Here is a 16,623-nt window from a genome sequence, read left to right on the forward strand (position 1 = left end):
GACCAGACAAATAACATTTATATCGCGCTTTTCTCCTGGCGGACTCAAAGTGCCAGAGCTGCAGCCACTAGGACGTGCCCTATAGGCAGTAGCAGTGTTAGAGAGACTTGCCTAAGGTCTCCTACTGAATAGGTGCTTGCTTACTAAACAGGCAGAGCCGAGATTCGAACCCTGGTCTCCTGTGTCAGAGGCAGGGCCCTTAAAGGGACTCTGATCAGTGCCTATGGGTATGCCTTTAAGCATACCCACAACTAATTAATTACATCCTCACACCTACCAGCATGATGTTTGTAATTATATCCCCCTGGGTTCCTTATATTTCATTGCATTGTGCTGAATCGAGCTGCCGACTTTGGAGAAAAGTCGTCCTGTGTAATACAATGTAACTATGGAAAGATGCATATCATTTTGATGTATTCAGGTATTGTCATTTTGCTGTATGTCACCCCTAAATATTGTATGTATCCCTATTTATTGTCCAGCGCTGCGTAATATGTTGGCGCTTTATAAATACAATAAATAAATAAATAAGCTCTCTTTCTCCTCTTTCCAATGATAAACTGCCACCTTACGCCTTTTAATTTTCGCTATTTTCGCGATCAAAGTTGCCGTGGCCACAATTTCGATCGCAAAAATAGCAAAAACTAAAAGCATAGAGCGGCAGTTTATATATCATTGGAAAGAGGAGAAAGAGAGCTTTAAAATTATATGCATCTTTCCATAGTTGCTGCACTGCTCAGAGTCCCTTTAACCATTATGCCATCCAGCCACCGCTGACAGGATGGCGAGGGCTGGTTTATGTGCTGATGGGGCCCCTTTGACTCTGAATGGGGCCCCAAGCGACTCCTTTTGTTGCCTGGTCGGTAATCCGGCCCTACACTTAGCCATAGACCCTGAACAAGCATGCAGTAGATCAGGTGTTTCTGCCATTATTGTCAGATCTGACAAGATTAGCTGCATGCTTGTTTCTGATGCAGATTCAGACACTACTGCAGCCATATAGTTTAGCAGGACCGGAGCAGTGCTCTTCAGCGCTGCTAGATTTGGGCGCAGCCGGCGCCTCCATAGACTACAATAGGAATCATTCCTATTGCAGTGCTCAGTGAGTAACGTCGGCTCCGTCAGAAGACGGAGCCGAGGTTGCTTAAAAAACACAATAATTCGGCCTCCAGCAATCGCTGGAAACCGACTTATTTCATTCCCCCACTATCCATGGCGGCCTGGAGGGGGAATAGTGATTAAAACGGCCCGGACTTGTGCAGAAGCAGGATCAGCCATATATCGGCTGTATCCTGCGCCCAAGTCTACCGGCGCCGATTTCAAATGTACTCTAGCAGGACTGCCACGCAATGTGTATTGTTTAAAAGGAAATAAATATGGCAGCATCCACTTACTTCTCACTACAGGTGTTCTTTAAGTTACCTGGGGCTTGTACCAGTTTCCTGCAGGGGACAGACCGATGCTCTGGTCCCCCGCAGCACCCTCCTTTCGTTCTAATGCACTGCCCTGGTCTGCAGGCCTCCTAATCGTGCTCCCATGGACGAGAGCGCTCTGCACATGTGAAATATGAAAAACGAAGTATTGCACATGCAGAATGCTGTTGCCAGTGTTTTGCGATCTTGTGAGAGATTTAGAATTTAACTCTTACCTGCGCGTTCGTTTTTTTGTTTTTTTTTACAGTGCTTTTCTTAGCGCTTTTGCAGAGCGATTTGTATTTTCACTTTCTGACTCAAGTCAGGAAATGAACTCTTTGATCAGTAAAATAATAAATGCAATGGGCTCTATTCACAAAGAGCCAAATTTTCCGCAAAATTTTACCGCTATATTCCCGCCAGGGGTAAACTCCGCATTTTTTCCACATTCACTAATATTTTCCGCATGTTTTCCGCATGCGGGAAAAAAGAGGCGGAAACAGCCATTATTCATGCGGGAATCATGCGGTAAAAAGGTCGCATGAAAAAGTGTTTAAAAAAAAAAAAAATTAAAGTCCACCAAGCACAGCCCTTAGCCTCCACACCTCATTAAAGTCAATGGGATGCGGAATATATCACCTACTATTTGTAGGTGATAAAAAAATCGGTAAATAACGATGAAATGATGCGCCTGAACATTTTTGAGAATTGATTTTTTATTGTGGAAAATACCGACTTTTGCGGAAATTTTTCCGCATGAATCCCGCACTTTTACCGCACTTTTTCTGCATGCGGAAAAACATGCGGAACATTTTGAGAATGTCAACTTGACGGTGTTTTGGTCGCAAACTTCCCGCATGTACTTTACCGCATGCGGGAAGACTTTGAGAATAGAGCCCAATGTATTTATTCTTAAAAGCGCTCGGGAAATCACTATACAAAGCGTATTTTCAAGCGCTTTGCAATTTCCCTATACCTTCCATTGAGGCAAATCGCCCTAAAAATGGTACAGGCATCGCTTTGGTGAGCGGATTGGAATCAAACCGCTCATATGTGAACACTCTCATAGGGACAGAGGCGGGACAAGGTCCTCCAGCACCCAAGGCTGAGACACCAAAGTGCGCCCCTCCATCCCTGCCACCCCAGCCGTCACACACTGATTGCTATTAGACTAAGAGGTGCCACAGGGCCCACAACCTCCCCAACACCTTAATATCTAGTTATCTGGCTTGCAGTCACTGCTATGTATCCCCTTTTCTTATTTCTTTCTGCTTCAAACACTATTGGGAATGACAGCTGAATGAATTGTGCGCCCCCTCCTACACTGCGCCCTGAGGCTGGAGCCTCTCCAGCCTATGCCTCGGCCCGGCCCTGCATAGGGAATAATTGCACAAAAGCTTTTAGGGCGATTTTGAAAATCGTTGGCGCTTAAAAAAAATCCCAAAAGCGCCCAAGCTTTTAAAGTGAAACTTTTTTTTTTTCAGCTTTCAGTTCCGCTTTGAAGGGAACCTTATCTCAAAATAGTTTTATTTACCTGGGGCTTTTACCAGCATCCCGCAGTGGCCGTGTGCCCTCCTCAACATGCTGGAGCAATGCTACAGTCCCCTGCAGCAGCTAAGTTTCGTTTTCGGTGACTGGCCAGTCGCCAAGCTACTGCACCTGCGCGGCCCTGCCTGCTCATCTGCGCTCTCGCTCACATTGCTGTCCTGCGCATGCGCAATAAGAGAAATCGGGGTTGGTGACGTGAGCGAGAATGCGTGTCTAGGGCCATGCAGGCGCAGTGGCTCGGCAATGAAACTTAGCCGCTGGGGGTGACTGGAGCATCGTTTTAGGATGTCAAAGGCACAGGTGACTGCAGTGTGTTGGTAAAAGTCCCAGGTTACTGAAAAGCCTTCTTCTTTTTTTTTTCTTTTTCTCTCATTCATTTGAGTTAAAGGGCAACTAAAGCAAGAGGTAAATGGAGGCTGCCATATTTATTTCCTTTTAAATCATACTAGTTGCTTGGCAGCCCTGCTGATGTATTAGGATGCTGTAGTGTCTAAATAGCACCAGAAACAAGCATGGAGCTAATCTGTCAGATGTGACAATAATGTCACAAACACCTGATCTGCAGCATGCTTGTTCAGGGGCTACGGCTGAAAGTATTAGAGACAGAGGATCATAAATATGGCAGCCTCCATATCTCTCTTGCTTCAGTTGCCCTTTAACACACTTCGCCAGGTTCGCAGCCTACTCCACATATGCAAAAGGCTGTGAAGGCGGAGCTTAAAACGGACGGGGACGGGGCTTATCACGCCCAATGGGGGGCGGGAATGCTTTACGATTTGGAGGAGGGGCTTTGCAGCGGCAGCAGGGGAACATTTTGGCCAATGTCTGGCTGCTCAGGACAAAGTCTGGCCCTGGAAATTAGTGTTGTCCGGATCATGAACGATTCGGGTCTTTGATCCGAATCTATTTTGTGAGTCGGATCATCCGAATCATTAAAATGAGTGATTCGGATCGCAAAAGGGGCGGGGCCAGGAGCGACATGCCCCCTCTCAGCGTGCCGCGGGGGGGGGGGAGGGGGTTTTGCCTGGAAGCAGAGCTGAGATGGATCGCTCTGTTGGTTGGGAGCCAGCCTTGCAGGGAGACAGGTAGATGAGAGAGAGGGGACATGGGTGCCACTGCCAGATATGTGTAGAGCACACATACTGGCTATAACGTGCTGCTGATTATAGGCTGTCTGTTCGTAGTTCTGCACAGTGAACACATTGGAAGCTTTTGGCTCAGCACAGCTCAGTAACTTTGCAGGCACTGTGATTGCTGTACAATATGATCCTCCTGCACTCGCTCTAAACAACTGCACTTGACTTCTTGGAATGCTTTCTTTCACTGTGCGACGTTTGCATTCAAAGTGTACAGATGAACATATAGGTGAAATATATGTAAAGCATATGATTGCAGCATGTGGGTATTGTGTGCAAGCAAACATTTCTGCTCTCTGCTCGTCCCTCCTCCTTTCTCTGTCCACTCCCTGCCCTCTGTCCATCTTCTCCCCTTCTCTGTGTGTCCACCTTCTCCTGTCCACAGCAGGGAAAGACCTGTCCTGCTATTCATTTCACCCCCAAATGCTTCGGTAGTAAGATGATCCGAGATTCGGATCAAAGATCCGGATCTTTTCAATGATCCGATTCGAATCATCCGGATCATTGAAAAGATCTGAACTTCCCAGAAATGACTGATCATGTATTATTGCTACCACAAGGAATTTACATCCGTTTTTTTTTTAAAGTAATATCAGCCCAGGATGAGCCTCAAAACGCCAGAAACTGATTTCTGCTCTCAGAAATCTAATTCTATGGCATCTATTTTACCTTCACAGTGTCATTTCTACTAGCGGCCGCTAGGGGGAGCTCCGGGATGTAGCCGTCTCTACTATCAGGACAGCCGGTCTCTATGACTGCTTGTTCCTGGAGCCGGTGTATGTCGGGGCTGACTGAGAGCTCCTAGCTGTCGGGGATACGGAGAGAGGGTCGCACGTCTGTCTCCGCCGTTGCTGCTGCTCTGTCTGCGAGGAGGTCGGTCGCGTGCCAGGATGACGTCATAGCTGCTACTGTGACGCAGGTGGGCCTCACGTGTACCGCTGAGGATGGCACCTGCAGTGACACGTGACCACTGCTCCATCTGCTATTGCTGTGCCATGCTAGTGGATGGAGGGGAGGCATTATATGCAACAGGGAAAGATGAGGGAGAGCGCCGTGCTGTATATACTGCTGCACGTGCATCATGCAGTTATGCATTCAGGCGTGCACATGCCTACCCACACTCCAATTTTGATTGGCCAATTTTACCACTGCCATGTGGTATGTGACTCTGAGCTTACTTGCATAATCTGTGTTTAGCATTCAAAGTCTGTTGGCCTTCATGTTACATGGAGGCGGTAAAAGTGGCTTGTGATTGGCAAATCAATTTTGGATGCGTGTATGCACCCTAAGGTGGCCACTAACTGTCCAATTTGTAGTGGAAAAATTGTTAGCGATCAGAAATTCTGATCGGATTGGTTGTAAATCTCTGTTGATGGGTGCATTTGATTACAAACAATTATAAAAAAAAAATCAGTTGTCCAATTTGGATTTTTGTCAAATCAAAATTTGGCTTTTCTTGTTGGTTGTGATAGGAAGCAAAGATTGGTTTGTTGATGGTGTAGTGAATGATTTTTCTTCCAATTAGAATTTATTGATCGCTCGAACGATTTTTCACTAGAAATTGGATTGTTAGTGGCCACCTTTAGGGTCCTTTTCCACTTGCAATCGCTAGCGTTAGCGCTAAACGCTAGCGATTGTTATTCAGCGAAATCTTTTTTTTTTTTTTTCTTTGGCGATAGCTTTTGCTATGTACTGCAGGGCATAGCAAAGTCGTGGCAATAATCGCTCTGCCGCGTGATCGCGTTTGTGTAAAAATCGAATTGCGATTCCTATATTGTTTAGCAAACCTTAACGATTTTAAAATCGCTAGTGATTTGCGCTTTTGCGATTCAGCAATCGCGCTAGTGGAAAAGGGCTCTTAGTTACTTTTCCTCTCCCTCTACTTTAATGTGATGTACACAGGGCCCAACTGTTTAGAGTACTCTGGCCTGCCCCTTAGAATGTGGCTGCTTTTCCCCTCCCTATTGCTGCCTAGTAGGCAGCTCCACCCCCATCTCTAGGCATTACCGCCTTCTTTCTGGCAGCTATGATTATAATTCGAGCAAAGCTGCTGCAGCCATCATCTTATTAGCTAAAGCTAGGCATTGAAACACTGGTCTGCCCCTCAGTATGTCACTGTTGCTGCCCTCTTCAATGCTACTGGTGCTGTACGTATGTCCCTGTGTCTGCACACTGGCCCCAATGTCCCAAGCCCTTTGCCCTTCAGCTTACCTCCTTGGTATGTCCTAGAACAGTGTTTCTCAACATTTTATTGTTACATACCCCTTTTAAAACCCTGTACACACTAAGTACCCCTAGCATAGTAGACATTATCACAAGTACCCCTTAACAAATATATATTTAATCATAGTACATGATAATTGATTTTAAACAATTTCCAAGCATTTACTATTTCTTTTAATTACGGTAGCTAAAATACTAATTTGGTGTTTAAATAAGATTTATAATTTTCTGAAACTCTAAATTTGTTATTCTTGGTTAAGTATATCAAGCCCGAGTACCCCCTGGAACCATCAGAAGTACCCCCTGGGGTACGCGTACCACACGTTGAGAACCTAGGTCCTAGAAGATTGTGTCTCATGCTAGCGACACGTTAGTCATGTGCAATAGAACTTGCAGTGTCTGAAACAGCTTATTATCAGTTGGTTTTGGACACATGCGCATTTGCCCTATAATTTTGCACTGCCTTGCCAGCAAGCCACATTGGAAGTAGGGATGCTCATTCGGATTCCGCGGACATGCAATTTCCAAAATTCCGATCGGAAAGTGCATTTTCGCATCGGAATGCGGAAATCGGTAATGCAAGTGTGGTATGCGGATTTCTGCCGGAAATCGCGGAAATTTCCGCCGGAAATCGCAGAAATTTCTGCCGACTTTAACATCTATTTTCTCAAAAACTATAAGGTCTTTTTGAAAACTTTTTTTATTGCCTCTAGTTCACAAGATTCAGTTTAACCACCCTGGCGTTCTATTAAGATCGCCAGGGCGGCTGCGGGAGGGTTTTTTTTAAATAAAAAAAAAACTATTTCATGCAGCCAACTGAAAGTTGGCTGCATGAAAGCCCACTAGAGGGCGCTCAGGAGGCGTTCTTCCGATTGCCTCCGGCGCCCAGAACAAACAAGGAAGGCCGCAATGAGCGGCCTTCCTTGTTTTGCTTACATCGTCGCCATAGCGACGAGCGGAGTGACGTCATGGACGTCAGCCGACGTCCTGACGTCAGCCGCCTCCGATCCAGCCCTTAGCGCTGGCCGGAACTTTTTGTTCCGGCTACGCTGGGCTCAGGCGGCTGGGGGGACCCTCTTTCGCCGCTGCTCGCGGCGGATCGCCGCAGAGCGGCGGCGATCAGGCAGCACACGCGGCTGGCAAAGTGCTGGCTGCGTGTGCTGCTCTTTGATGAAAATCGGCCCAGCAGGGCCTGAGCGGCAGCCTCCGGCGGTGATGGACGAGCTGAGCTCGTCCATACCGCCCGGCTGGTTAATAAACCCTGAAAATTTGGTGTTTCTAGGACTTACGTGGGCTTTGCTATTAACCACTAAAGTCAGCGGATTTTTACTGTAATGTAAAATGCAGAAAATCTGCATTTGCCTATTTTCTGCATTATACATTACAGTAAAAATCCGCTGACTTCAGTGGTTAATAGCAAAGCCCCCGCAAGTCCTAGAAACACCAAATTTGCAGGGTGAATCTTGTGAACAAGATGCAAAAAAAAGTTTTCAAAAAGACCTTATAGTTTTTGAGAAAATCGATGTTAAAGTCGGGCAGAATTTCCGCGATTTCCAGTGGAAATTCCGCATTGGAATGCGGAAATTGGTAGCGGAATCGGTAATTGGCAATGGCGGAATGCGGATTTACAGCGGAATCAGAAATTGGCATTTCCGACCATCCCTGATTGGAAGCTGCATAAAGGACTGCACCATTCCTTGTCTGGAGTGCAGCATTCTCCATACAGAGTGCTTTATTGCTTGCTGTGGCACTGAAGTAAAGGTGCAGTCCGTACAGAGAATGGGCAGCGCTTACGCAGAAAGGAGCAGTCCGTCTGCAGAATTCTGCAATCCATACAGAGAATGGTGCAGACCTTTAGACAGCTTAAGGTGTGGTTTCCAGGCAGGGCAGCACAAAATGTAGGGCAAATGCTCATGTCCCCGAAATCAGCTGATAATCGGCTGTTTCAGGCCTAGTGCACACCAAGCTGTGTTTAGAGCGATCTGCCGGCCGCATCCGCCTGTAAAAACGCTTGGCTAATGTATTGCAATGAGATGGTGCACACCGGCGGTTTGAGGTTTTTGCCCAGCCGCAAACGTGCCTCCTGCTGCACGTTTGTGGTTTGCAGAAGCGTTTCGTCCTCAATATAAAGTATAGGAAGAACGCAAACTGCTGTGAAAAACGCTACTCTGGTGGCCGACCCGACCTGGCCAGGCCGGCTGCCAGGTCGGGCTCTTCTGCGCTCCAAGGCCCGGCACTTCTGCGTCCCACGCCGGCGCGCTGACGTCATCGGACATCCGCCGGGCTGTACTGCGCCTGCGCAGTACAGCCCGGCGGATGTCCGATGACGTCAGCGCGCCGGCGTGGGACGCAGAAGTGCCGGGCCTTGGAGCGCAGAAGAGCCCGACCTGGCAGCCGGCCTGGCCAGGTCGGGTCGGCCACCGGAGACCACCGGGAGCCTGCGGAGCGGGCACCTCCTGCCTGCCACGGGCTGGAGGAAGCCCCAGGTAAGTGGAAATTGATTTTTATTTTTTACCCACCCTCCCTGAACCTTCCCTTTAATAAAGGAGAGCCCTCCTGTAACTTTAAAACCACTATAATATAGTAACTGAATCAGGAGGCTCTACATGTGCTTATCAAATGTATGCAATACAATACCGCTTGATGTCCCCAATTAAAACCATAAAGACAGGAGGGGAGCACTCATCACACTTTTCCACTTATCACCATCAGGTCATGCTCAATAGTGGTCACTCAGCCTATGCAAACCACATTGGCCATCGATATGGTTGATAGTACGTGTACCCACCCCCTCACTTGGTTGAAGACGATCAATTGGGATTTATTTAGTATTTAAAAGTGTACAGAAAAAGGGTAGTCCTAGGTTAGCCAGACATCAAAGTTTATATGACACCGAGTTTAGGCCCAGATTTACCTCACAGAAGCCTCATAGGCACAGATGTCCTGGCACTTTAGACTTCTCCCTCATGAACCTCAAACCCCGTCCGAACTGCCCTGCAAGTGTTCTGGCTGGCCCACCTGTCACTTCTCCCTTACTTCCCTTGCCCATCATACTTAGCTACAGGTGCCACTTGGTATTTGGTAGCCATTAGTACCCTCAATATTAAGTAGCTAGAGATGCCCCCAAGCATTAGGTAGCTAAAGGAAGCTCAAAATTAAGTAGATAGAGGTGCCCCTGACTAAACGGAGCTCGTCAGTGGAATGCCGAGAATAGGGTGAGTAATCTCTCATTTATACTCTCATCAGGACTCTGCATAGGGAAGGAGGGAGGTACTCATGGAGTGGAGTGGGCCACCTTTCCATTATTAGACACCTGTAGGCGCGTGCATACCGTGTCTTATGGTAAATCTAGCTCTGACCAAGACAATACAAAACAAGGCATATACAGACAGACATTACCCATCTTGCAGACCTTGGTACTTAACCACTTGCCGACCGCCCATAGCCAATTGGCGGCGGCAAAGTGGCACCCCCAGGACCGCGTAACGGAAATTGGTGGTGGCACCTGGGGGACTGCATCTGCCGGCATTATGCTCTGCCCACCGACGACGTCAACCCGCCCTCCAATTAGCAGCGCCGGCGGGTTGTTAACAACCGATCTTCCGCATTAGAAGCGTATAATACGCTTTGTAATGTATACAAAGCGTATTATACAGGCTGCCTCCTGCCCTGGTGATCACAGTGATCGAGGGACCACCAGGGCAGGAGGCAGCCCCCCTAGTAAGGACACAATCACACTGATCTGCCCCCTGATCGCCCACAGCAACTCTCAGACCCCCCCCGATCACCCCCTCAGAACCCTGTTTGCACCCAATGACCCCCCTAATCACCCATCAATCACTCCCTGTCACTATCTGTCAACGCTATTTTTAGATCAGGTCCTAAACTGCCCCCTGGGGGCTCCTGATCAACCCCCCCCCCCACACCCTCAGATGCTTCCAGACCCCCCCCCCCCCGTGTACTGTTTACATCTAACCTCCCCTGTAGTCACCCACTCATCACCTGTCAATCTCCCATCAATCACCACCTGTCACTGCCACCCATCAGATCAGACCCTAATCTGCCCCTTGCGGGCATCCAATTACCTGCCCACACCCTCAGATCGCCCGCAGACCTGCCCTCAGATCACCTCCCAAGTGCATTGTTTACATCTGTTCTCCCCTCTAATCACCCACTGATCACCCGACAATCACCCCCTGTCACTGCTACCCATCGTACCCAACAGATCAGACCCACATCTGCCCCTTTCGGGCACCCAATCACCCGCCCACACCCTCAGATCGCCTTCAGACACCCCCCCCCCCACCGATCACTTCGCCAGTGCATTGCTTGCATCTATTCTCCCCTATAATCACACCCTGATCAACTATCAATTACCCCTGTCACCCCCTGTCACTGCTACCCATCAGATCAGGCCCTAATCTGCCCCTTGCGGGCACCTAAACACCTGCCCACACCCTCAGATTGCCCTCAGACACCCCCCCCCTTATCACCTCCCCAGTGCATTATTTACAGCTGTTCTTTCAGACCCCCCCCCCCCCCCCCGCCAACACCCTCAGATCACCCGTTAAAGGACAACTGAAGTGAGAGGTAAATGAAGGCTGCCATATTTATTTCCTTTTAAATCATACCAGTTGCCTGGCAGCCCTGCTGATGTTTTAGAATGCAGTAGTGTCTAAATAGCACCAGAAAGAAGCATGGAGCTAATCTGTCAGATCTGACAATGTGAGAAACACCTGATCTGCGGCATGCTTGTTCAGGGGCTATGGCTGAAAGTATTAGAGGCAGAGGATCAGCAGGACAGCCAGGCAACTGGTATTGCTTATAAGGAAATATGGCAGCCTCCATTTCTCTCTTGCTTCAGTTGTCCTTTAACTCAAATCTCCAGGTTTGCAGCCTTCTGCACATATGCAAAGGACTGTGAAGGCGGGGCTTAATGCGGACAGGGCTTATTGCGGCCAAATGGGGGGCGGGAATGCTTTTCGATTTGGGGGCGGGGCTTTGCAGCGGCAGTAGGCGAACATTTTGTCCAATGTCTGGCTGCTCAGGACGAAGTCTGGCCCTGGAAATGACTGATCATGTATTATTGCTACCAAAAGGAATTTTCATCAGTTTTTTTTTTTTAAATAATATCAGCCCAGGATGAGCGTCAAAACGACAGAAACTGATTTCTGCTCTCAGAAATCTAATTCTATGGCATCTATTTTACCTTCACAGTGTCATTTCTACTAGCGGCCGCTAGGGGGAGCTCCGGGATGTAGCTGTCTCTACCATCAGGACAGCCGCTCTCTGACTGCTTGTTCCTGGAGCTGCTGCCGGTGTATGTCGGGGCTGAGAGCTCCTGGCTGTCGGGGATATGGAGAGAGGGTCGCACGTCTGTCTCAGCCGCTGCTGCCGCTCTGTCTGCGAGGAGAATGCGTGCCAGGATGACGTCATAGCAGCTTTTGTGACGCATGTGTGCAGGTGGGCCTCACGTGTACCGCTGAGGATGGCACCTGCAGTTACACGTGACCACTGCTCCATCTGCTATTGCTGTGCCATGCTAGTGGATGGAGGGAAGGCATTATGTGCAACAGGGAAAGATGAGGGAGTGCGCCGTGCTGTATATACTGCTGCACGTGCATCATGCAGTTATGTATTCAGGCGTGCACATGCCTATCCATGTGATGGGAAGCAAAGATTGGTTTGTTGATGGTGTAGTGAACTATTTTTCTTTCAAATAGAATTTATTGATCGCTTGAACGATTTTTCACTAGAAATTGGATTGTTAGTGGCCACCTTTAGGGCCCTTTCCACTTGCAATCGCTAGCGTTAGTGCTAAACGCTAGCGATTGTGATTCAGCAAAATCCCCCCCCCCCCCCGGCGGTAGCGTTTGCGATTTTGCTATGTACTGCAGGGCATAGCAAAGTCGTGGCAATAATCGCTCTGCCGCGCGATCGCGTTTGTGTAAAAATGGAATTGTGGTAGTGGAAATAACCTACCGCAATTCCTATGTTATTTAGCAAACCCTAGCGATTTTAAAATCGCTAGTGATTTGTGCTTTTGCGATTCAGCAATCGAGGTAGTGGAAAAGGACCCTTAGTTACTTTTCCCCTCCCTCTACTTTAATGTGATGTACACAGGGCCCAACTGTTTAGAGCTCTCTAGCCTGCCCCTTACAATGTGGCTGCTTTTCCCCTCCCTATTGCTGCCTAGTAGGCAGCTCCACCCCCATCTCTAGGCATCTAGGCATTACCGCCTTCTTTCTGTCAGTTTTGATTATAATTCGAGCAAAGCTGCTGCAGCCATCATCTTGTTAGCTAAAGCTAGGCATTGAAACACTGGTCTGCCCCTCAGTATGTCACTGTTGCTGCCCTCTTCAATGCTACTGGTGCTGTATGTATGTCCCTGTGTCTGCACACTGGCCCCAATGTCCCAAGCCCTTTGCCCTTCAGCTTACCTCCTTGGTATGTCCTAGAAGATTGTAAGTGTATTGCGTCATCACGCTAGCAACGTGTTAGTCATGTGCAATAGAACTTGCAGTGTCTGAAACAGCTGATTATCAGCTGGTTTTGGAGACATGCGCATTTGCCCTATAATTTTGCACTGCCTTGCCAGCAAGCCACATTGGAAGCTGCATAAAGGACTGTACCATTCCTTGTTTGGAGTGCAGCATTCTCCATACATAGTGCTCTATTGCTTGCTGTGGCACTGAAGTAAAGGTGCAGTCCGTACAGAGAATGGGCAGCGCGTACGCAGAAAGGAGCAGTCCATCTGCAGAATTCTGCAATCTGTACAGAGAATGGTGCAGACCTTTAGACAGCTTAAGGTGTGGTTTCCAGGCAGGGCAGCACAAAATGTAGGGCAATTGCTCATGTCCCTGAAATCAGCTGATAATCGGCTATTTCAGAGACTGAAAGTTCTTTTGCGAATGTGCAGGAGTAACATGGAGCAAGGATGATGTCACAACATGTTATCAAAACAACAGGGCGACGGTGCCGATCCTTTTCTTTTGATTCCATTGATGATCCTGGCAGCTGCTGGATTGATCGAGTCACATGGCAACTGTAAGGTGGTTGAGCGCACCAGTTGTTCTACTCACTGTGACACAATATGGTCATGTTATGACATTTAGGAGAAGCCAACTATCTAGGGCATACCGACACACCAGCAGTCTGAGTCGGCACATAGCTTCTGCAGCCCCCACCTCATCCACTGCAACTTAGGGTGCATACACACATGCTATTTTGTTTGGTAGATCACTGTCCAATTTTACTACCTCCATGTAGTAGAAAGGTCAACAGATTGTGGATTGTATGAACAGATTGTGCAGGTAAGCTCTTATGCCACATGGAAGTAGTAAAATTGGCCAATGATTGGCCAATCAAAATTGCATGTGTGTGTACCAGGCTTTAGCATGGACATTAACTGCTTTTTGAGCTCACCTCCTCCTATCATTTGCCCAGGTCTGGGTGAAGAAAGTAGAGCCTGTGGTGACCAGTCCAAGCGCAGTGGTGGCCTTCCACACCTTGACCATGACGCCTGGTGAGGGATCGCTTGGTAAGTATGGTGCACTGCTTTTTGCCCACTGCCACTTCTCATTGGATGTGTTTCTTTTTTGTTCAGTCACTGTGGGCCTGATTAGCAAAAGTTGGCGAGCATTGTTATTGGGAGAACAAATCCTCTGTACTAACTTTATTCATATTGTAAATATTGCTGGAAATGCTCGGGCCTCCATCTTTGCCGCATTGATGGGATTGTGACCTAAAGCACAGGTACTTACCTATAAAGAGGGAAGTCTATGGATCCTGCAGAGGTTTCCCATGTCCTCCTCCAGACCTTCCCCGTTGCCCAGTATCCTCTTAAATTCCAGGTCTGCACTCCCCTCTGAGCAGTAGCACCTTGTTTAAGGGACCCAGCAGAAAACCTCATAGGGAAATTCTGCTAACGTGATTGGGTGGACGGCACCCTCTTGAATGGCTAGGTTATACCCACACACTCACTCACTAACTCACTCCCTCACTCACTCTCTTTAGGCTGTAGAGGGTGCTGGGATTGTAATAATTCCACCACTTAATAAAGGAGAGCCCTCCTGTAATTTGAAACCACTATAATATAGTAACTGAATCAGGAGGCTCTACTTGTGCTTATCAAATGTATGCAATACAAAACCGCTTGATATCCCCTATTAAAACTCCAATTGAAACCATAAAGACAGGAGGGGAGCACTCCATCACACTTTTCCACTTATCACCATCAGGTCATGCTCAATAGTGGTCTCTCAGCCTATGCAAACCACATTGGCCACCGATATGGTAGATAGTACGTGGACCCACCACCTCACTTCTTTAAAGGAGTTGTCAGGGAATTTTGAATAAAATAAACGCTACTTACCGGCGACTTCCTCCAGCCCCAAGCTCGCAGGACCTCCCTCGCCACAGCTCTGCCCGCAGCCGTTTGCCGGAGCTCCGACCCGGTCCCCTGCGATGACGTCAGAGCAACCTGGAGGCTGCTTTATACTGCGCCTGCGCGATCGGCACTGTCAATCACCACCACGTGGGCCGGAGCGGACTGTGCAGGTGCAGAACTACTGCCTCTACTGACCTCCAGGTCATTCTAATGTCATCGTCGGGGACCGGGTCGGAGCTCCGGCAAACGGCTGCGGGCAGAGCTGCGGCGAGGGAGGCCCTGAGAGCTTGGGGATGGAGGAAGCCCCCGGTAAGTAGCGTTTATTTTATGCAAAATTCCCTGACAACTCCTTTAAAGACGATCAATTGGGATTTCTTTAGTATTTAAAAGTGTAAAAGAAAAAGGGTAGTCCTAGGTAAGCCAGACATCAGTTTATATCACACAGAGTTCAGGCCCAGATTTACCTCACAGAAGCCTCATAGGCACAGATGTCCTGGCACTTTAGACTTCTCCCTCATGAATCTCAAACCCCTGCCGAACTGCCCTGCAAGTGTTCTGGCTGGCCTACCTGTCACTTCTCCCTTACTTCCCTTGCCCATCATACTTAGCTACAGGTGCCACTTGGTATTTGGTAGCCATTAGTACCCTCAATAGATGCCCCCAAGCATTAGGTAGCTAAAGGAAGCTCAGAATGAACTAGATAGAGGTGCCCCTGACTAAACGGAGCTCGTCAGTGGAATGCCGAGAATAGGGTGAGTAATCTCTCATTTATACTCTCATCAGGACTCTGCATAGGGAAGGAGGGAGGTACTCATGGAGTGGAGTGGGCCACCTTTCCATTATTAGACACCTGTAGGCGCGTGCATACCGTGTCTTATGGTAAATCTAGCTCTGACCAAGACAATACAAAACAAGGCATATGCAGACAGACATTAACCATCTTGCAGACCTCGGTACTTAACCACTTGCCGACCGCCCATAGCCAATTTGCGTGGCGGCAAAGTGGCACCCCCAGGACCGCGTAACGGCAATTGGCGGTGGCACCTGGGGGACTGAATCGCCAGGGATCACACCCTCAGATCGCCCGCAGACCTGCCCTCAGATCACCTCCCAAGTGCATTGTTTACATCTGGTCTCCCCTCTAATCACCCACTGATCACCCATCAATCACCACCTGTCACTGCTACCCATCAGATCAGACCCTAATCTGCCCCTTGCAGGCACCCAAACACTCGCCCACACCCTCAGATTGCACTCACCCTCCCCCCCCCCCCTTATCACCTCCCCAGTGCATTGTTTACATCTGTTCTCCCTCTGATCACCCATCAATCACCCCCTGTCATCACCTGTCACTGCTACCCATCATACCCATCAGATCAGACCCTCATCTGCCCCTTGGGGGCACCCAATCACCCGCCCACACCCTCAGATCGCCCTCAGACCCCCCCCTCCCCCGATCACCTCGCCAGTGCATTGCTTGTATCTATTCTCCCCTCTATCACACCCTGATCACCTATCAATCACCCCTTCACCCCCTGTCACCACCTGTCACTGCTACCCATCAGATCAGACCCTAATCTGCCCCTGCGGGCTCCCAAACGCCCGCCCACACCCTCAGATCACCCTCAGACCCCGCCTGAACACTTCCCCAGTACGGCGATACCACGTGTGACACTTTTTTTGCAGCCTAGGTGCGCTAAGGGGCCCAATGTCCTATGAGTACCTTTAGGCTTTACAGGGGTGCTTACAATTTAGCACTCCCCAAAATGCCAGGACAGTAAACACACCCCACAAATGACCCCATTTTGGAAAGTAGCAAGAGGGAAGGGGCGCTCTGAGACTCCTAATATTTCAAATGGAAGCTCCAATAGGAGAGGTCTCACCTTATTCAACTGTGGCCGGCACAGCGTACACA

The 16,623-nt window shown here is 48.7% G+C and overlaps 1 protein-coding gene across 7 annotated transcripts in view; it reads left to right on the forward strand.

Annotated features, from left to right (window-relative positions):
* The first annotated feature begins 4,800 nt into the window (after positions 1-4,800).
* Positions 4,801-16,623, forward strand: part of LOC137521088 (leukocyte tyrosine kinase receptor-like) — a 176,198-nt gene continuing 164,375 nt past the window's right edge. For 5 of the 7 annotated variants that reach the window (XR_011022030.1, XR_011022027.1, XM_068239874.1 and 2 more), the window contains exon 1: positions 4,801-5,015. The gene's annotated coding sequence lies outside the window, so the exon portion shown is untranslated. Of the gene's footprint in view, positions 5,016-13,765; positions 13,860-16,623 lie in introns of all 7 variants that reach the window. The other 2 variants (XR_011022029.1, XM_068239872.1) reach the window with 1 other exon arrangement.

The sequence above is a fragment of the Hyperolius riggenbachi genome, chromosome 6 (genome assembly GCF_040937935.1).
Source record: "Hyperolius riggenbachi isolate aHypRig1 chromosome 6, aHypRig1.pri, whole genome shotgun sequence".
Taxonomy (NCBI): Eukaryota; Metazoa; Chordata; class Amphibia; order Anura; family Hyperoliidae; genus Hyperolius; species Hyperolius riggenbachi.